The sequence below is a fragment of the Moschus berezovskii genome, chromosome 10 (genome assembly GCF_049115385.1).
Source record: "Moschus berezovskii isolate FMDL1 chromosome 10, NW_MosBer_1.0, whole genome shotgun sequence".
NCBI classification, from domain to species: Eukaryota; Metazoa; Chordata; class Mammalia; order Artiodactyla; family Moschidae; genus Moschus; species Moschus berezovskii.
This window is the reverse complement of record NC_142469.1, coordinates 80,166,607-80,188,168: the sequence shown is the minus strand read 5'-3', so window position 1 is coordinate 80,188,168 and position 21,562 is coordinate 80,166,607. Positions and strand designations below refer to the sequence as shown.

General features: G+C 35.9%; 1 protein-coding gene across 4 annotated transcripts in view; it reads left to right on the top strand.

Moving 5' to 3' along the window:
• The window catches only part of HBS1L (HBS1 like translational GTPase), a 91,214-nt gene that overhangs the window by 27,451 nt on the left and 42,201 nt on the right, over positions 1-21,562 (top strand). The gene's annotated exons all lie outside the window — the stretch shown is intronic.

Genomic DNA, 21,562 nt, shown 5'->3' with positions numbered 1-21,562 from the left:
TAATTTGATATTCATAATATAGAATAATTTTATATTAATAAAGTATTAAAAAGTAAAGTATATTAAAGTTTACTAATCTTTTATGGGTTTTTGTTTGAAAGTTCTACTTTACTACAAGATAATTAAAAAAAATTGCCTCTTCTCTGTGTTTAGCAGGTTCTCTCTCTTTTTTAAAAAAAAATTGAGTTTTTGATTTGGCTGCTACAGGGGGTAAGGAAGAAACACAGTTTCCAACATCTTTTTCGAGAGGTCAATTTTTCAGTTATTTTTTGTTGTATTACACGTCCGTTTTCTTTTTTAACCTGATTTGAAATGACATCTTTGACATATGCTAAATTTTCCTCTCTCCATCTGCCTTGCCTTTTTTGAGACTCTTTGCTATTCTATGTCTTTGTCTTGTTCTGTGCCAGTATCAAATTTTCAATTACTGTAGCTTTTTATTACTGTTAATTTTTAAATATCTTATAGCCTGTCTTGTTTTTCAGTCTTCTTTTTCATTTAGTGTTGTTCATTTGCTAAGTCATGTCCTACTCTTTGTCACCCCATGGACTGCAGCATGCCAGGTTTCCCTGTCCATCACCATCTCTCAGAGTTTGCTTAAACTCATGTCCATTGAGTCAGTGATGCCATCCAACCATCTCACCCTCTGTTGTCCCCTTCTCCTCCTGCCTTCAGTCTTTTCCAGCATCAGGGTCTTTTCCAGTGAATTGGCTCTTCACATCATCAAACCAAAGTATTGGAGATTCAACTTCAACATCAGTCCTTCCAATAAATATTCAAGGTTGATTTCTTTCAGGATTCACTGGTTTAGTCTCCTTGCTGTCCAAGGAACTCTTGAGAGTCTTCTCCAGCACCACAGTTCGAAGACATCAATTCTTGGGTGCTCAGCTTTCTTCATGGTCCAACTTTCATATCAGTACATGACTCCTGGAGAGACTGTGAAGGTGAAGGTGAAGTCGCTTAGTCGTGCCCGACTCTTTGCGACCTCATGGACTGTAGCCTACCAGGCTCCTCCATCCATGGAATTTTCCAGGCAAGAGTACTGGAGTGGGTTGCCATTTCACTATATGGACCTCTATTGGCAAAGTGAAGTCTCTGCTTTTTAATACATTGTCTTAGTTTGTTACAGCTTTTCTTCCAAGGAGCAAGTGTTTTTTAATTTCATGGCACAGTCACCATCCGCAGTGATTTTGGAACCCAAGAAAATAAAGTCTGTCCCAGTTTCCATTTTTTTCCCATCTATTTGCCAAGAAGTGATTGGACCAGGTGCTGTGATATTCCTTTTTTGAATGCTGACTTCTAAAAGCCAGCTTTTTCACTCTCCTCTTTCACCTTCATCAAGAGGCTCTTTAGTTCCTCTTTGCTTTCTGCCATAGGATGGTATCATCTGCATATCTGAGGTTGCTGAAATTTCTCCCAGCAATATGATTCCAGCTTGTGATTTATCCAGCCTGGCATTCCACATGATATACTCTGCATAGAATTAAATAAGGGTGACAATATAGAGCCTTGACATACTCCTTTCCCAGTTTTGAACCAGTCCATTGTTTCATGTCCAGTTCCAACTGTTGCCCCTTGACCTGCATACAGGAGGCAGGTAAGGTGGTCTGATATTTCCATCTCTTTAAGAATTTTCCACAGTTTGTTGTGATCCACACAGTCAAAGGTGATAAAAAAATAAACTGTCTTCATTAGGCACTAAACATTACATTATTAAATGGAGTTTCTAGTATTGGCCTAGTCTTGTAATATTGGAACATTCCTAATTGGTTGTGGTGTATTTTTTTTTTTAATGGAATGGATTTTGTTTGGAAATATTTTATTTAAAATTGTTTTGTCTATTCATAAAATTAATTTTCAGTTGTGCATACGTGTTTGTCTTTGTCACGTTTTGGTTTCTCTTACGATAGATTTTTAGAGAATTTAGAATTTTCTTTCTTTTTATAATTTGAAGGGCAGTGAAATTATTTGTTTTATGATAGGAATTATCTTTCTCAATATTCTAAGGTCAGCTTGGGAAGTTTTAATTTTCTGAGTAAATGATCCATTTCATCTGGTTGACAGATGATTTTGCTTTGCGTTGTAGCAAACATTGTCTAGTAGTAATAGTAGTAGTCATTTATGAAATGTCAGACAGAAAATAATGTATCAAGTACTTATGAACTTGCCATTTAGATTCAACAGAAGATAGCATTTTGCATTACACATTTCTGGTATTTGTTTGTCTTCGTTCTAAGAAATATATTGTTAGATTGGAATCTGAGTTCTGCACTTTTCTTGTTTGTCCCCACTGCCTTGAAGTTGATATGCATTGTTCCCATTCTCTCTTACTTAACTGTTGTCTTTGTAGCTACTGTTTTTCTTATGAAAACTGTATTTGCTGTAACGTGGATTCTTTTAGTTACTATTTTCTGTGTTCTTTTAGAGCTATTGTTATTTTCTGGCTAATTCCCATTTTAATTTTGATTTTCTTTTTAAGCCAAAAATCAAAGTGTTCTTTTTTTTCTTAAATCCCAGTTTCCTGTGGAATTTTTATTTGCCATTTTTGTTATAATTTTTGATTTCATTGTTCTGTCATCAGAGAATGTGGTTGGTACATTTTACTTTTTGAAGTTTATTCAGTTTTTCTTTGTGGTCCAATGTAGTTTTATAGTTATTTCATAGGCTAATGTCAGTAATGTAAATTCTGTCTGACTAATCCAAAATATATTTCTGTTACTTTTCAAATTTTACAGAACAATAACATGTTACCATTTTTAAAAAATTTGTCAACTTTAAACAGTATATGTGCTGATCTCTCATGAAAGATGAAGAAATTGACACACATATTTCACCTTCTCTTTCTTATAATTTTTATTAATATTTTAAGTTTTTACAGGAAGTATTTGTCTTTATACCTCTTTTTTAAACCTTGTGAATGGAATTGCTAACTTTAATCAGTTCTTTGATGAGTCCCCACTTTAAAAGTTGAGCTCATCAGTTATATTTTTTCATACTTGACCTCTTCTCTCTGTCTCCTGATGATTTTAGTCATATTATTTAATGTAGTGCCAAAAATTTTAACACTTTCCTTAGATTGTGTACTCAAATTTTCCTTAGTTTTTAACCAACTGTAGTTATATTAAGCTTGATTGGTTTCTCGTGTTAGGCCTCTGTTATTCACTTGTTTGACATCTTTTCCATCTCTCACCTTCCCCTATCCCCAAAATATACATTTGAAATTTTCCCCAAATTGTTGAATATATGAAAATGATTCTGTGACCTATATCTGCGTTGTAAATAATAGTCCTTGGTTTGTCTTTTTTTTCTGGAGGGTCTTGCAGACATTGCTCTACAGTTTTCTATCATATATACTTCTAGCATGGCTTTTTAAATTTCTGAAAGTAGTTGTGTTTTTTGTTTGTTTTGATTTTTTCAATCTGTATTTCTTGTAAGCTCTGCTGGCTTACTTTTTACTTTTTTCTTCTGTTTCTTTTAGTGTGTGTGTGTGTGTGTGTGTGTGTGTGTGTGTGTGTGTAGAGTATGCTGGCTTATTTTTTACTTTTTTCTTCTGTTTGTTTTTATCATCTTTTCTTTTAGTGTGTGTGTGTGTGTGTGTGTGTGTGTAGAGTATGTTTTTTTTAAGGGGAAAAGTGAGATAGAAACATCTTTACTTTGTCTTTTTAACTGGATATATCTTTCCAGCAAACCCACTCCAGTATTCTTGCCTGGGAAATCCTATAGACAGAGGAGCCTGCTGGGCCACAGTCCATGGGGTCTCAGAAGAGTCAGACTTAGCAACTAAATAACAACAGTCTTCCCAGCAACACTTGATTAGATTAAATGCCCCAAACACTGTGAAGCTAGATAACTTGAGAAGCTTGTGAATAATTTCTTTTCGGGTATGTGATACGACAGACCTTGTTCCAAAAGCTTAGATGCTTAGGTGTAATAATTCCCCTGACCATAGCATCCTGTCTTTGTGGTGACATACCACTGAAGTCTAGGAGAAATTTTTTTTTTTATTACGCTTATTTGGGAGTATATATACTCACACATATGTTTTGGCTGCACTGGGCCATTGGAGGTATGCGGGCACTTTGTTGTGGCACCTTCTCTAGTTGTAGCACTTGAGCTCTAGCGTGCTCGGGCTCAGTGGTTGTATCATTGAGTATGATGGACTTAGTTGCCCAATCAGGGATCAAACCCATATCCCTTGCATTGAAAGGTGGATTCTTAACCACTCTGCTAACAGGGAAATTCCTCATTGTATTTGTATTCTTAGAATTTTGGAATGAGAACTTAATATCTATGTGAAAATTAACCTTTTATCCTGTAATAAGTTAGAACTCTTCAATTTCTAAGGTGATGTATTAAATATTTATGTGTCGCCTTAACTTAGATAACATTTGAGTTCATTTTATAAACATATGTAATACTGAACCGTTACAGCAAGTATCAATAACCTTAGACTAGGTTATCATGTAGTTTTGCTATACATTTGTGTGGGTGAACTGCTAAAGGAATATATATTTAGGGATTAAAATCATGGGACAATCTGTTTTCTATTGATAGTTTCTTTGTCACCTTAAACCTCCCAGGAGGGGAGGGATTCACTACCAAAACTATAAAACTAATTGAAATGCACATATTATTGCTTGAAAGGAAAATTCTGGGCAGAAGAATCTTACTATTTATGCCCTAAAATTTTATAATTAGTCACCCAACTTGGAAGAGAAAGTTTTCGACAGAATGAATGCTTCTTTGTAAAATGAAGCATTTTAACTCTTTTGATTGCTGTTGAGGCTTTTTCTAACACTGGGTTTATTTAGATTCTTTTAGAAAAATACTTGATCTAAAAAAAAAGTAAACATTAAAGAAAAAGTAGTTGGTCCACAAATATGGAGAAAGCAATCACACATAATTTAAATTTAACATTTTAGGGACTTCCCTGGCCGAGCAGTGGTTAAGACTCCACATTTCCACTGCATGGGCATAGGTTTGATTCCTGGTCACAGACGTAAGAGCGTGCATGCCATGTGGTGTGGCCAAAAAAATACATTTAGCACTTTGTAAACATCTATTTCTGCTTCATTGACTATGCCAAAGCCTTTGACTGTGTGGATCACAATAAACTGTGGAAAATTCTGAAAGAGATGGGAATACCAGACCACCTGACCTGCCTCTTGAGAAACTTGTATGCAGGTCAGGAAGCAACAGTCAGAACTGTACATGGGACAACAGACTGGTTCCAAATAGGAAAAGGAGTACGTCAAGGCTGTATATTGTCACCTTGCTTATTTAACTTATACGCAGAGTACATCATGAGGAACGCTGGGCTGGAAGAAGCACAAGCTGGAATCAAGATTGCTAGGAGAAATATCAATAACCTCAGATATGCAGATGACACTACCCTTAGGGCAGAAAGTGAAGAGGAACTCAAAAGCCTCTTGATGAAAGTGAAAGAGGAGAGTGAAAAGTTTGACTTGAAGCTCACCATTCAGAAAACAAAGATCATGGCATCTGGTCCCATCACTTCATGGGAAATAGATGGAAAAACAGTGGAAACAGTGTCAGACTTTGTTTTTTTGGGCTCCAAAATCACTGCAGATGCTGATTGCAGCCATGAAATTAAAAGACGCTTGATCCTTGGAAGGAAAGTTATGACCAACCTTGATAGTATATTAAAAAGCAGAGACATTACTTTGCCAGCCAAGGTCCGTCTAGTCAAGGCAATGGTTTTTCCCGTGGTCATGTATGGATGTGAGAGTTGGACTGTGAAGAAAGCTGATCGCCGAAGAATTGATGCTTTTGAACTGTGGTGTTGGAGAAGACTCTTGAGAGTCCCTTGTACTGCAAGGAGATCCAACCAGTCCATTCTAAAGGAGATCAATCATGGGTGTTCATTGGAAGGACTGATGGTAAAGCTGAAACTCCAATACTTTGGCCACCTCATGCATGTGACGAGTTGACTCACTGGAAAAGACTCTGATGCTGGGAAAGGTTGGGGGTGGGAGGAGAAGGGGACGACAGAGAATGAGATGGCTGGATGGCATCACCGACTCTGTGGACGTGAGTTTGAGTGAGCTCCGGGAGTTGGTGATGGACAGGGAGGCCTGGCATGCTGTGATTCATGGGGTCGCGGAGAGTCGGACACGACTGAGCAACTGAACTGCATTGAACTGAACTGAATGGTTCTTAGAATTGGTATGTCTATTGCATTAATCATAGCTTCGAGAAAAGTCATTGTTGACAAGTGTTGGAAGCTTTGGAGAGATATATTTGATTTCCTTATTTGGAGAAATATACTTGAATACTAAATTTTGTCTTGAGTAGAATTGGTTTGCTCATACTGTTTAGAAACCTATTATGCATCATTTTCCTTTCCCTTTTGAATTTAGTTTTACCTTTCAAGTGAAGTTTTCATTTACAAAACAGAGCCTAATTTTACATGAGGATAGGAAATCCCATGGATGGAGGAGCCTGGTAGGCTGCAGTCTGTGGGGTCACTAAGGGTCGGACACGACTGAGCGACTTCACTTTCACTTTTCACTTTCACACATTGGAGAAGGAAATGGCAACCCACTCCAGTGTTCTTGCCTGGAGAATCCCAGGGATGGGGGAGCCTGGTGGGCTTCCATCTATGGGGTCACACAGAGTCGGACACGACTAAAGTGACTTAGCAGCAGCAGCAGCATAGTTAATTTGCCGGCATTGTTTTGCTAGTTTTGTAGTATTAATAGTCTCTTAAACAAATGTCATATAGTGGGTGTCTACTATAGTGTATACTACTATTTGAATACCTGTAAAGTATTATTTGTAACTGTACTCAGGTGATGATTATCATAGTCTAGTCTTACTTCTCACTGGCAGATTGTTCCCTAGAGGAGATTACAAGAAATTACAGATAAAGCAGAGCTGTAAACACTTGCAACAAGACCTTTTTTTTTTTTTTAACTTACTGCACTGTATTTGCCTCTTTCTTCAGCATAACCTGAGTAACTAAATAGACGTAATAGTGATATTGAATTTTTAGGAGGATATGTAACCTCTTTATTCTCCCTTCTCAGGTCAAATATATTATGAGATTTTTATCTTTGAAGTAAAGACTATGATTAACTTGAAAATGTACCTTACAAAGAAAAATTATTAATACAGCATGTTATGAACAGTCCTGAATCTATATGAACTTTTCACTAATGTTCTTAAATATATTTTTTATTTTGCTTTAATCTTTTTATAGGGAGTTATATTTAGCTGGAATTTTTTGATTTCCTCTTTAAATATATTTTTCTTTGAAAAGTCTTCTCATTAATTTTTCTGTCACTGAGTAATTTTATTGAAGCAGTTAGAAGAATTTTATACTTGCACAGAAAGCTTCAGAACTAATTGGCTTTCTGCTTTAAAATTATGTGGGCTTTTGAAAGGAAGTGGTTTATTTCAGTTAAAAAACTTAAGTAGTTCAGAATGTTCTCAGATATGTCTTAAGATTCTCTTTGTGTATACACCTACACTGGAAAAACTGAAGCACTAATTGCTTAATTTAAAAATAATTTGCTTTAGACTCTCAAAACAGCCTGTCTTCTTCGTATAGCCAGTACCATGTAAGAATTGCATGAATGTTAAATAGAGTTTTCTTTTCATCCTAATTACCTTGCTTTTTTTAAACCGTAGAAATTGTAATCAGATTGCATATGTTTGTATATACTTTCTTGTTTCATTCCAAGACCATTATAAATCCTTTTAAATATTTTTTTGGGTGAAAGAATTGCTAAGTATTTAGCTAGGGATTAGGATGGATTAGAATGGGAACTGATAAATACAGTTCAATTTAGCTAGCATTTATTGCATGTTCACTTTTTGTCAGAAAAATACGGTAGCCATTGGGGACATAGATTTATACCCCAGACTTTTCTCTGGAATTTTATAGTAGCCCCTCAGGAGCTAAGTCTGATTTAATAGAAGCACCAAATATAGCCAAGGTATTTTCCCTCTGAACGTGTTGGCTCTTCTTTTTCTTGGCTATGTACAAAAGTGTTCTGTTCTGGATGCTACTACTTCTCAAGGGGAGTTGCTGCTGCTGCTAAGTCACTTCAGTCGTGTCCGACTCTGTGTGACCCCATAGATGGAAGCCCACCAGGCTCCCCCGTCCCTGGGATTCTCCAGGCAAGAACACTGGAGTGGGTTGCCATTTCCTTCTCCAATGTGTGAAAGTGAAAAGTGAAAGTGAAGTCGCTCAGTCGTGTCCGACCCCTAGCAACCCCATGGACTGCAGCCCACCAGGCTCCTCCATCCATGGGATTTTCTAGGCAAGAGTACTGGAGTGGCTTGCCATTGCCTTCTCCGCAAGGGGAGTTAGGGAAGTGAATTAATGCATTGAAGGTAAACTTTGTGTCAGGCTTTGTATATATTTTATTTGGTTTTTATAAGAATCTGTGAGGTAGGTGGAAGAAACTGAGGCTCATATGAAATAAATAATTTGCTATTAAGAGGCAAATTGTAACTCAAATTGAGTTCTTTCGGACTTGGACATCCTTTAAAATTTTTTTTAAAATTTTGATTTATTTAAAATTGAAGTATAGTTAATTTACAGTATTGTGTTAGTTGAACGCACTTTTCGTTGTATATTACTTGCAACAAGTTTTTATATTGTAAACTTAATCTTGTTTTGTGGTTCTTTGTGTAACTTGAGGATAAAATTAAATCTCTTGTTGGGGGAGTCAGCTTTATCATTAGTGAGGTATTTCAAAATTATTTTCAACTATTTTTTCTACTATATTACTTAGAGATTTGGCATAGCTATATAGAGAATTGGTATCAGTTTCTAAATCCTTGTAAATTAGTGGTCATATAATATGAAGTCCTTTTGTAGTTCATTAAATTTTAAGTCACTGTGTTGTCTTTGATTTCTTACTTAAGCAAATCAATATTTCTGTTTGATTTAAAAATCCTGAAGGATTTTATTTTTTTAATAGCTTGGTGCCATCTTTAAGCACATGCTTAAATAATAAATGATAGTGTTTATTGAGTAAAACTAGAAAATCCAGATGAGCCAGTGGATATTTAATCTCTTTATTCAGAATTCAAAACTATTCGTATTTTGATACATTTATACAGTAATGGTAGGCAAGATTGATGAACACTTCAGTTCAGTTCAGTCGCTCAGTTGTGTCCAACTCTTTGTGACCCCATGAACCGCAGCACGCCAGGCCTCCCTGTCCATCACCAACTCCCGGAGTCCACCCAAACCCATGTCCATTGAGTCAGTGATGCCATCCAATCATCTCATCGTCTGTCTTCCCCTTCTCCTTCTGCTCTCAATCTTTCCCAATATCAGGGTCTTTTCCAATGAGTCAGCTCTTCGCATCAGGTGGCCAAAGTATTAGAGTTTCAGTCTCAACATCAGTCCTTCCAATGAACACCCAGGACTGATCTGCTTTAGAATGGACTGGTTGGATCTCCTTGTAGTCCAAGGGACTCTAAAGAGTCTTCTCCAGCACCACAGTTCAAAAGCATCAATTCTTCGTCGCTCAGCTTTCTTTATAGTCCAACTCTCTCATCCATACATGACCACTGGAAAAACACTACACACCAAATATTGTACTAAACTCTCTATACTTATTCACTTATCATATTTAATGTATTCAATATTTAATAAATCATGTCAAGTAGGAATTTTTTTTTAATCCTAGTGTCACCAGGAGTCTCTGAGGCTGAAAATGGGTAAACACCTTACCCAGGACCATAAAACTAGTAAATGGTGGAGCCAAAATTCAAAATAAAATGCTTCTAATATACTAAAGGCCTCTTTTGTAGTTTGTGTATGTTTTTCTTCATATAGGAAATATTAGTTCTTTTTTTAAAAAATGGGACCACTTCATTTTTTAACCCATTTAACTTAATCACGTACTCTAGACTTAAAAAATTTTTTTTTACTTTGGTAAATTCTGTTTTCAATTGTGGTAAAATATAGATAGCGTGAAATTTATTCACTGTTTTTAAGCATATAGTGCAGTCGTGTTAAGTATATTCACATTGTTATGCCACCAGTCTCCATAACTTTTCCATCTTATAAACTGAAACTCAGTACTCTCTTAACAACTCTACATTTCCCCCTTCTCAAGTCCCTAGCAACCACTCAGACCTTTGTTGGTATGCCAATAAATTTAGGTTGCATATTATTATTTTATCTAACTAAACACCTGTTGTAGGACTTAAGTTTTTCAATGTAATTTTACCAAAAATGCTTCAGTAAACATTTTGTACATTTTTTTTTTCAATTATTTTATAAAAGGTTTTTTAAGAGCAATATTGCTGGATAAAAAGGTATAGACAGTTTCGGTGCTGTTAGTACATATTGTGAAGTTACTTTCAGGAAGATTATACTAATTTATTTCTTTCATTTAATTATTAATCATAATAGTATTGATAGCATTATTGTATAAAGGAAGGATTTTATATTCTTACTGATGTTTTCATTCATTTATAGAGTAGATAAGAGAGATTATTCCTTTTGTGCGAGGGGGGAGTTGTGATGAGAGTCATTTTTGTGTCCCTAAAAATTATATCCATGATGCATTGTGCAGTTTTATAGGTTGGCAGTGTCTAAAATGTCATTTATTCCCTGTTGACTCAGATGGTAAAGAATCTGCCTGCAATGCAGGAGAGCTGAGTTTGATCCCTGAGTCAGGATCATCCCCTGGAGAAGGAACTTCAGTATTCTTGCCTGGAGAATTCCAGAGGAGCCTGGCGGGCTACAGTCCATGGGGTCACAAAGAGTCGGACACGACTGAGTGACTAACACTTGCACTTCACTGTCATTCATGAGACGACAGTACCTAACTTTAGAAGTTCAGGTGGTGCCAGTGGTAGAGAATCTGCCTGCCGGTGGAGGAGATGCAAGAGATGCAGGTTCAATCCTTGGTTCGGGAAGATCCCCTGGAGTAGGAAATGGCACTCTGCTCCAGTAGAGTTCCACAGGCAGAGGAGCCTGGCAGGCCACAGTGCTTTGGGCCTCAAAGAGTCAGACATGACTGAGCATACACTCATAAGTAAAATAACCCATGTGATAAAATTGGCACAGTGTCTGGCACATAGAGAATGCTCAACAAGTGATAGTTGAACTTGGTTCAAAGAAATAAAGTGTTTTCTTACTACTGTCTAAGGAACAAGCACCTTAAAAAGTGATTATATATTAAAGTCTAATTCATTAGGGACTTATTACTTCCACTGAGTTTTTTGGTTTTTTAAAGTCATTCATGACTTTATGTAAAGCCCTTACTTTTTATGTAAGCCCTTTTTGGGAGATGACTTATCTTCTCTCTTAGCCATTTTTAACAGCCTGATATAAATTCTTCCATGTATTTCTTTATTTTCACATAATCATATATATAAATAAACATATATACATAGTGGGATTTTTCATTACTATTATAAAAAGAAAAGAAGTACTATAATTTTCATTTTCCTTTTAATACACTGTTAACTGGAGTATTTCCAATGTAGTCTTTTTTGTTGTTATTGTTTAGTTGCCAAGTCATGTCAGACTCTTTTGTGACTCCATAGACTGTAGCCGTTCAAGCTTGTTTGTCCTTGGGATTTCCTAGGCAATAATACTAGAGTGGGTTGACATTTCCTTCTCCAGGATTTCTTCCCTACCCAGGGATCAAACCTGGGTCTCCTGCATCAGCAGGTGGATTCTTTACCACTAAGCCACCAGGGAAGCCCATTCTGTTTTGGTAATTACGTCATATTCTGTGGGATGGCTGTGCTATCATTTAGTCAGTATATCACATACTGAAGGATATTAATTTTATTTCCAGTTTTTGTTTCTGTGAACTATTTTGCTTATAGAACATCTGTGTACATGTCCTTAAAAACTGGGGCTCTTCATTCTGTGAGATAGATCCCTGTGGTGGAATTGCTGGGTTTAAAAGTACACTGCTTGTTTTCCAGTAGATACAGCCTTTGCTGTATGAGTGATATTATGGTTCATCCCCCCCAGCAGTTAGTGTCATGATTTATCTTGATTTTGGACAGTCTAACAGGTAAGAAATTAATGTCTCATTGCTTCATTAATCAAGTTGAATATGTTTTCATATATTCACTTGCCATTAAACTTGTTCTGTGAATTGCTAGTTTTGTATATTTTACCCATTTTTAATTAGGTTGTCTTTTTCTTATTAGTTAAAATATTTTTATGTTACAGATATTAATCTTTTGTTAGCATATACATTGTAAATGTTTCCAATCTTTTCATTTTCTTTATTTATGGTCTCTTTCTACAGAAAATTTTAAAAACTTATTATGATTCTGTTTAAACAGGTTGCAGTCTTGGTTTAAAAACAAATCAAGCCTAAGTTGTAGATATTTTGTTTTCTTTCAGGAAAATTATATGAGTTTAAGACTAAATTCCTCTAAAATTTGTCTCTGTTTGAAGTGTAAAAAAATAGTCAAACTTGTATTTTCTTTCAGATTTTCATTAGAATTTAAAAGATACATCAGATTGTATGCTCTGATTGGTAGCATGTGATATAGCAGAAAAGGATGAATTAGATTAATACTGTTTTGTAACCTAGCTCTTTCATTTGCTATCTGCATGTCCTTAGTAAAATTACTGGATTTCTCTGAGACTTGAATTTTTCTTTGAAATGGTAAAAATATTCTGTCTTGAAGTATTAAGATGATTCATCTTTAACCCAGCTTGTTCCATGTAGCAGTTTCTTAAAACAGTATTAGTTTCCCTTTCCTTTCCTTTGCTAATTGCTTGAAAGTTCATTACATTTGTTATTATGGAGTTATTTCTGGATATTGGATAATACTGAATTTTACCAAGTTTTCTTAAGTTATTCAGGAATGACTACCCCACTTTTGGATGATGTTTGGAGATGGTTATGACTCATTGTGTATCTTTTAAAAAAAATTTTAGTTAATTTACAGTGTTGCATTGGTTTCAGGTGTACAGCAAAGCAATTCAGTTTTATATATACATATGTATATATATATTCATTTTCAGATTCTTTTTCCTTGTTGATTATTATAAGATATTGAGTATAGTTCCCTGTACTGTACAGTGATGTTCCAGGCAAGAATACTGGAGTGGGTTGCCATTTTCTCTTCCAGTGGGTAGAACTCTTATTGCTCCTAATATAATTTAAATTAATTACGTAGATTGTAAAATTTTGTGGATACTACTTCAAAGCATATAATCCAGCCTCATATAAAGTTGAAATCTATTTATCAAAAGTTTTTAATTTTTAAGATTGCTGGCTCAATGATATTTATAGAAAATTGAAAGCTGATCCCAATGAATAGTTTTTAGGATAAAACATTTTTTTCTTCTGTATCATAGGAGATGGATACAGAGTGATGGATTTGTTGAGGCAGGTTATGCTATATGAAGGATATCTTAAAATGAAAAAATAATTTATACTTAACAAATCACAGTGTGGTTGTAATATTGAAGAATGTGGTTTATTCTCTGTAGCTTAGTTGTGCTTTCTAAATGTATATCTAGTAACTAGAATTTATATGTGTACTCCGATTCAATGAAGTGATTTTCTGTTTGAAGTAATTTTTCATTGAAAATTTAACTCTGTTTCTTTGAAAATCTTTTTTTTTGCATGTGTTTCTGTATTGAAACACTTACTGGAACTGTCATGATTCATGGCAAAAAAATGTATTTACCTGGAAAACCTCAGTTTAAAAAAAACCTAAAATATATACATTTTTAAACTCTAGATGTTTTGATTTGAATGGTTTTAAATTGTAAATTTCTGTCTTAACCATATAAATATGAAAAAAATAATTTCTTCCTTTTAAAGTTTCTCAAATCTCTATTAACTTATTTTCCTAAACATTTAATGTAGTAAAAGGGGAAGAAGTCACTTATGATTTTCTTACCCAAAGACAAAATCTTGTGTTTCGCCACATCCTTTTAGGATTTTCCTTATGCATTTTTATTCTTTATGTTAGTAAGGTTTGTACATACAAGTTTACATACAATTTTTGTATGCTGTTTTCCCTGTCTTCATTTTCTATCTACTTGCACACATCTTTAAAAGTGGAGTCAATTTTTAATCCCAGTTTGAGTCAGAGAATACTTTAAAAATATTTATTAAAAATTATAAAATTTAAAACAAATTAATGTTACAGTGTTTTCACATCTTTATAGGTCCTGTTTAAATTTGAAATTACTTAACACAATCAGCAGATAAATAAGCTTATTTTCTTAAAATGTCCCTGGTAATACCTCTCATGTTTAGTTATAGATTTTATATGAAACAAACAAACCTTAGTTGTTTTTAATTGAATTTAAGAATATTACTTCCTAGAGAACAGTTTTTCATTACCTAGTATCCTATTTGATGTGGCTAATAGTATTAAAATGTTCAAACATTTTAGACGTTTAATTATATATATATGTGGGGAAGAGATTCTCACTGAACAGGTTAAGTAGTTATTTTTAAAAATAGTATGAGGGCCACAGTAAAAGGTCATCTGAACTAATTTCCTGACTTGAGACATCTTCACACATTTTTAGTTATGAACCTGAAACCAGTCAACAAAAGGTAGATTGATATAATCTGCAAAGAATGTTAACTAGGGTTGGACAGATTGTAACCTCACTTCTTCATCTATAAAATCAGTTTTACACTAGACAAATCATTCACAGTAATTTTTTTTTTGCCCCAGGACACCTGAGATGTACCACTTTCTTGTCAGGATCGGTACCTGTCAGTGACCATGCTTTTCAAAGGGGAAGAGGGCAAGGATGTGCTTGCACCTACCTTCTCACAAGCTGAGAATCACTGAGTCAGGGAACCTATTACTTCTTTCCATATATAAGATTATGTAATCTTAGTGCATATTCGAGTGCTTAGTATATATTAGGCCACTGGACTTGCTCTTGTGGAAAAAAATTTTTTAAATATCTTTCTGGAGTTGGAGAGGTAAGGCACATACTTATACTGATTGATAGATGAGAAACGATTTATGCTACATGAAGATTTACAATAAAGGTTTTTTATTTCAAGTCATATTATTTTGGTCTGGAATTATCATTTTTAAGAATTTGGGATTATTGTGTGTGACCTAAATTTGATAGCATTATGCTATAATGTATGTTTTAGACCCTAAATATCCCATTCCCCACCTAAAATGAGCATAAGCAAAAAGTTAAGAAGATTGTATCCAGATGTTTGTTATTAGAGGCAGACTAGCATACCCTTCTAGTTTCCCACTGAAAATTAAAATTCTACTAATTGGAAATGTCTGTGTTAAGCTGAGAGTGATTTAACGTCTAGGCTCTAAATTATATTTTGAAATGCAAATATTAAATGAAATCAGAATGACTAATTTAACATGATCAGAAGTATCTAAGTAGATAACTAAAATCAGAAAATTGTAATCTAGACAGAGCATTAAGATTTTATAGAGATGCTTGGCTTGCAAATTTTGTATACTTTTTAACTTCAAAACAGGTCTGATTTGGTTACCTTGGGAAATGTACTTCCATGAAGTTCTGAGGATGTGCAATCAGAAACAGGGTGGAAAGGAGAGGGTACCTCTGAAATACCCTGGAGAAAAAAAATTCATTTATCAGGCTTATGATCTTTCGAAATCCACTTAAGTTTTCATCTATAAAATAATGAACAGCACCAAATGATCTCTAATAATACAGCCAGCAAATCTGCATGATTGTATGAACCTCAATTCATGTAAGGACTGTACAAGGAATGTGAGTGCTTATTTTCTCCCTTTATTAGTGTACAGTCATTGGACCTTCATTGCCTTCTCATTTCATTTTCTGTAAGTTATTTCATCCATTCCCAGGTCTCAAGTTACTTGTGTGTTAATAGCGCTCTCATTCGGCTTTGCAAACTTGATTATCGAGCTTTCTATCCAATTTCTATTTGTTTTGAAAGAAAATATCAGATCCAGTGTGTTCTCTATTCATATCTAATTTAGAGTCATAGGGACTAACATCTGTGTTTTCTGCCTCCCTAGCATTTAATTCATCGCCATATTTTGTTAATGTATTATCTTTCATGCTTGTCCCCTCTTGTTTATTTCATGTGCTGTGGTACTCGTTAGCTATAGTCATAGCACTTGTGATCACCTGCAGTATTCTCTTAATTTCTTTGTTTATATTTTCTGTCAGCCTTGTCATTTTACAGGTCCATCACATCTAGAATGAAAACTACCTGAAAACAGAGACTTTTAATCATCTTTGTGTCTCCAATGCCAAGTACATATTACAGTTTAACTTGGAAAAACTCTAAAGACCTGAGATGGTGTCTAAGCAGTATTTAAAAAAAAACATGAAATAGACAATCTCTCTATTTAGGAGGCAACAGTTCCTGAATGGACTGCTCTTAATTTTGCACTTGAATAAGAGACCATCCAAAAGAAGCAAGATCCTGACTAGTAGACTTCTTTTAGTTCTCTGTAATATATTTATTTGGTAATGACATAGCAATCTGCTTTTCCTTGCTAGAAAATTTGGCAGCTGTTCTTTCTCTTACTTTCTTACATATATTCAGGCAGCACATGTCCCTAATTTTATCTGGTTCAGTTCAGTTCAGTTCAGTTCAGTCGCTCAGTCGTGTCTGACTCTCCGCGACCCCATGAATCACAGCACACCAGGCCTCCCTGTCCATCACCAACTCCCAGAGTACACTCAAACTCATGTCCACAGAGTCGGTGATGCCATCCAGCCATCTCATTCTCCGTCGTCCCCTTCTTCTCCCGCCCCCAACCTTTCCCAGCATCAGAGTCTTTTCCAGTGAGTCAACTCGTCGCATGAGGTGGCCAAAGTATTGCAGCTTCAGCTTTAGCATCAGTCCCTCCAATGAACATCCAGGATTGATCTCCTTTAGAATGGACTGGTTGGATCTCCTTGCAGTATAAGGGACTCTCAAGAGTCTTCTCCAACACTAATAGCTTTTAAATAACCCATTCTCCATCTCCATCATTCTTAGGTCAGTTAATAGAATTTCTTATGTATGTCAGTACAATCAGTTTTCTAACTGCTCTTCCTCAGTCTTTCCTCCACAATTCATTTTAATTCACAATAGGGTATGTCTTACCAATGTTGAAATTCTTTTAGTGGCTCTTACATTTCAAAATCAAGTTAAATACATAAATGTTACATGTGGTCTTAATGAGTTGCCAATTTATCTGTCCTTCTCACTCAGTTAATCTCCTATTTCCCAACCATGCTGATCTGCTGTCAGTTGTATGCATTGTGTCAGGTTCTGAGTCCCTATTCCTTATTTTTCCCTCCAAGATTCACTAGGAATCTTTTGAAGGAAACTTGTCTAATTCTTCCAGTGTAGTGGGTTAGGACCTTTCCTATGCATTGTCTTTGTGTCTGTTTTATAGCAGTTCATATTGTAAGAATGTTTGTGTGGTATCTCTGTTAGACATAAAGTTTCTTGAGGCTATGTATGTGTGCATGCTAAGTCACTTCAGTTGTGTCCGACTTTTTGCGACCCTGTGGACCCACTGGAGTGGGCTGCCATGCCCTCCTCCAGGGGATCTTGCCAACACAAGGATCAAACTCATCTCTCTTACATCTACCTGCATTAGCAGGCAGGTTCTAGACACTAGAGCCACCTAAGTATCATGTCTTTGATCTCTTTATTCTAGTACCTAGCAGAGAGAATCACCCATTTCCCTCCTCTCTGTCATGAATTAATATATGATTGTTAGAGATTAATTTGTGTCTATAGATTCAGTGTGGTATGAGTCATCGAGTACTTAATATATGCCAGGTATTGCTCTAAACACTTCACATGCTCTTAACACTTCATTAAATTCTCCTAATCTATTCAGTTCAGTTCAGTTCAGTCGCTCAGTCGTGTCCGACTCTCCGCGAACCCATGAATCACAGCACGCCAGGCCTCCCTGTCCATCAATCTATTAGGTAGGTTTTAATATTGTTATCACTTTATAGACAAGGAAACTAGGCACAGAGAGAAGTGAAGTGATTCACTTGAAGTCAGTCAGTAAAGTTTCAGGGCCTGGATTCAACCCAGAATACCTGGCAGCAGGTAGACTTACCTCCTTTACTATACTCTCAAGTGAGAGTTGACTGGAGGATTTTGACATGGAATAATTATTGGGTGTATCATAAGTATTTAATTCTTTTGCTAATAACTCTTTAGAGCAGTACTCAACTGGAGGTGTTTTTGACCCACAGCAGACCTTTGGCTCTGTAGACATTTGGGGGATGCTGTTAAGCATCCTGTAATACATGGCTTCACCTTCAACAAAAAAAATATCCTGTCCAAGGTGTCAGTAGTTAAGAGTGAGAAATCCTGCTTTAGAAAATTTAAGAGTGTAGGATAGATTTTACCATGATTTTTTTTCCCCATTAAAAGATTCCATGTTCAAAGATGCCCCATTTATAATTCCCTTTAGTTTTCACCTTCATTCCTTTAGGAATTTACTAGGAAATGATTTTGTTTGTTCAGTTCAGCATTCAGCAAACATGTATAAATGATGTGCATTGTATCAAATACTTCAGTTGTAGAAATAGAAAAATTCAAAAGATTCAGTCCTTGCTGTCAGGAAGCCTTGGAACCTAACAAGGGATTACTTAACACAAAAAGACAAAACTCTTTAGAAGGTTACTTTCAGCCTTACTAGAGCATTCTAAATATAAAGTAATCATTGGATGATTGATTGGGTGAACTTAGAACCTTTGTTTCAAAACATGAAATAAAAATCAAGCGCATCTCTGAAGAATAGAAATGAGTTTTTAATGTTTTGATGTTTTAATATATATGCTTTTCACTTAAACATTTTTAATTATAAAAAGTATATGTAGTCATTGTAGCATAGATGTATATAAATTTTGAGATGAAAAGTCCTTCCTCTTTCCTAATATCAGTCTCTCGAAGTAATCACTTGAAAAGTTCACTTACATTCTTGTAGACATTTTAATGCCAATAGCATAATGATATAGCATCTTTGCTGTATAATATTGCAATTCCTTTTCCCATTTAATGTGTCATGGTTTTCTTTCCGTACATGTAGGTTTACTGTTTTTTCTGAAGCAAATTTTTTTCTTTGTTTGGATGCATCATTGAGGTACATCTGCAATCTTTTTGCCATTACAAACAGCACCACAGTAAATAATCTTATTCATATGTTGTTTGCACAGTAGTGTTAGTATTTCTGTAGGACACATTTCCAGAAATACAGTGTATATAGTAGACTTTTTAATTTTTATCGAATAACCCTGCCAAGGCTGTACTCTTGCCAGTGGTGTCAGATAGTGCTCTTTTCCCATTTTCCTTTGCAGTGCTGGATGCTAATAAAGTAGAAATCCTGCTTATTCCTCTGCTCCCTTTAGCCCCACGCCCCGCTTCTTTTACCATCTCCTCTTTTCAGTCTTCCTCTCCCTTCTGCTCATCCCTCCCTACTCCATTTCCTCTGCCACACCTTTCTTTGAGCTGTGTATTTTGAACTGGTCTGTTATTGGTTTGTAGGAGCTCTTTATGTATATTAACCCCTTTTGTGTATTTCCTCACATACACTATGTTTGCTTGTGGTATCTTTAATTGGAAATATTTTAAAATTTTTATGTAAAATTTGTCAGGCTTCCTTACTTGAAAATTAAATATATTTCTATATTTTCTTTATGTTCATATCTTTAGTCATGAAGGAATTTTATATATGATACCCTGTAAACCTACGATCGGAGAAGGCAATGGCAAGCCACTCCAGTACTCTTGCCTAGAAAATCCCATGGATGGAGGAGCCTGGTAGACGGCAGTCCATGGGGTCGCTAAGGGTCGGACACGACTGAGCAACTTCACTTTCACTTTTCACTTTCACACATTGGAGAAGGAAATGGCAACCCACTCCAGTGTTCTTGCCTGGAGAATCCCAGGGACGGGGGAGCCTGGTGGGCTTCCGTCTATGGGGTCACACAGAGTCGGACACGACTGAAGTGACTTAGCAGCAGCAGCAGCAGCAAACCTATGATAGGGTCTTTTTCCCAAATGGATAGCCAGTATTCCCAATACAGTATTGAATATAACCCATTCTCTTCCTGCTGATTTCAAACATTTCTTTGCATATGTTGAATTCCTACTTTTTTAGAAGACTGTGTATAACCTGTATTTTTGTTGTTGAGTCACTTAAGTCATGTCCGACTTGTGACTCCATGGACTATAGTCCACCAGTCTCCACTATCCATGGGATTTTTCCAGGCAAAAATGCTGGAGCGTGTTTCCATTTCCTTCTACAGGGGATCTTACTGACCCAGGGATCGAACCTGTGTCTCCTGCATTGGCAGTTGGATTCTTTACTGCTGAGCCATGAGTGAAGCCCCCTGTAACCTATATATTCCTATGTATTTTTCCATACATTTAATTCTTATTTTTATGTATCTGGAACATAAATATATTTCTGTTGGTTCATTTGCAGATGCTTTATTCTAATTCATCAGGCTGTTTTGTGCCATTACCACATTTTAATTATTTCAGCTTTATGATTGATATCTGGTAGTTCCACTCAACTATCATTATCCTTAATTTAAAAAATTTTATTGGTCATTCTCTCACATTACTCTTTCAGGTGAACATTACTTTAGTATGTTTCCCCCCCACAGTAGTCCCATTGGATTTTGTAATACCATATCATTTTTTTTTTAATGTACTCTTTAGACTTATTTGTGTGTGCTATGTGCTAAGTCACTTCAGTCGTGTCTGACTCTTTGCAATCCTATGGTCTGTAGCTATTCAGGCTCCTCTGTTCTTGGGGTTCTCTAGGCAAGAATCCTGGAGTCAGTTGCCATACAATCCTCCAGGGGATCGTCCTGACCCAGGGATTGAACCCAGGTCTGTTATGTCTCCTGCATTGGCAGGTGGGTTCTTCACCAACGGCACCACCTGGGAAGACACTTAAACAAATTAAAAAAAAAACACTAGGTTCAAGCCAAGTTGAGGTATAATTTTTGTATTCCTGTTTATGACTAGGTACATGTTTATTCCAGCACTTTTTGATCCTATAATTGGCTAAAATTACTTAAAAAAATAAAAGAGGTTAATGGCTACAGCAGTATCCAGTGAAACTAAAGATAATTGACAGTAAATATGTATTGACCACGAATTTCAGCAGTTATTTTTGATTTAGAAGTTTTCTGGCAAGGATGTTCTATGAACAATGATGAGATAATTCCAAAGAATAAGATCTGACAATTTTTTTTTTAGTTGACAGTATTTTAAAATAGTTGGTGTGCTTTTACCAATACAATATTTATTACAAAATTGTTGTCAGGTAGAGGGTTTAGGTCGGAGAAGGTGATGGCACCCCACTCCAGTACTCTTGCCTGGAAAATCCCATGGGCGGCGGAGCCTGGTAGGCTGCAGTCCATGGGGTCTCGAAGAGTCAGACATGACTGAGCGACTTCACTTTCACTTTTAACTTTCATGCATTGGAGAAGGAAATGGCAACCCACTCCAGTGTTCTTGCCTGGAGAATCCCAGGGATGGGGGAGCCTGGTGGGCTGCCGTCTGTAGGGTCGCACAGAGTCGGACACGACTAAAGCGATTTAGCAGCAGCAGAG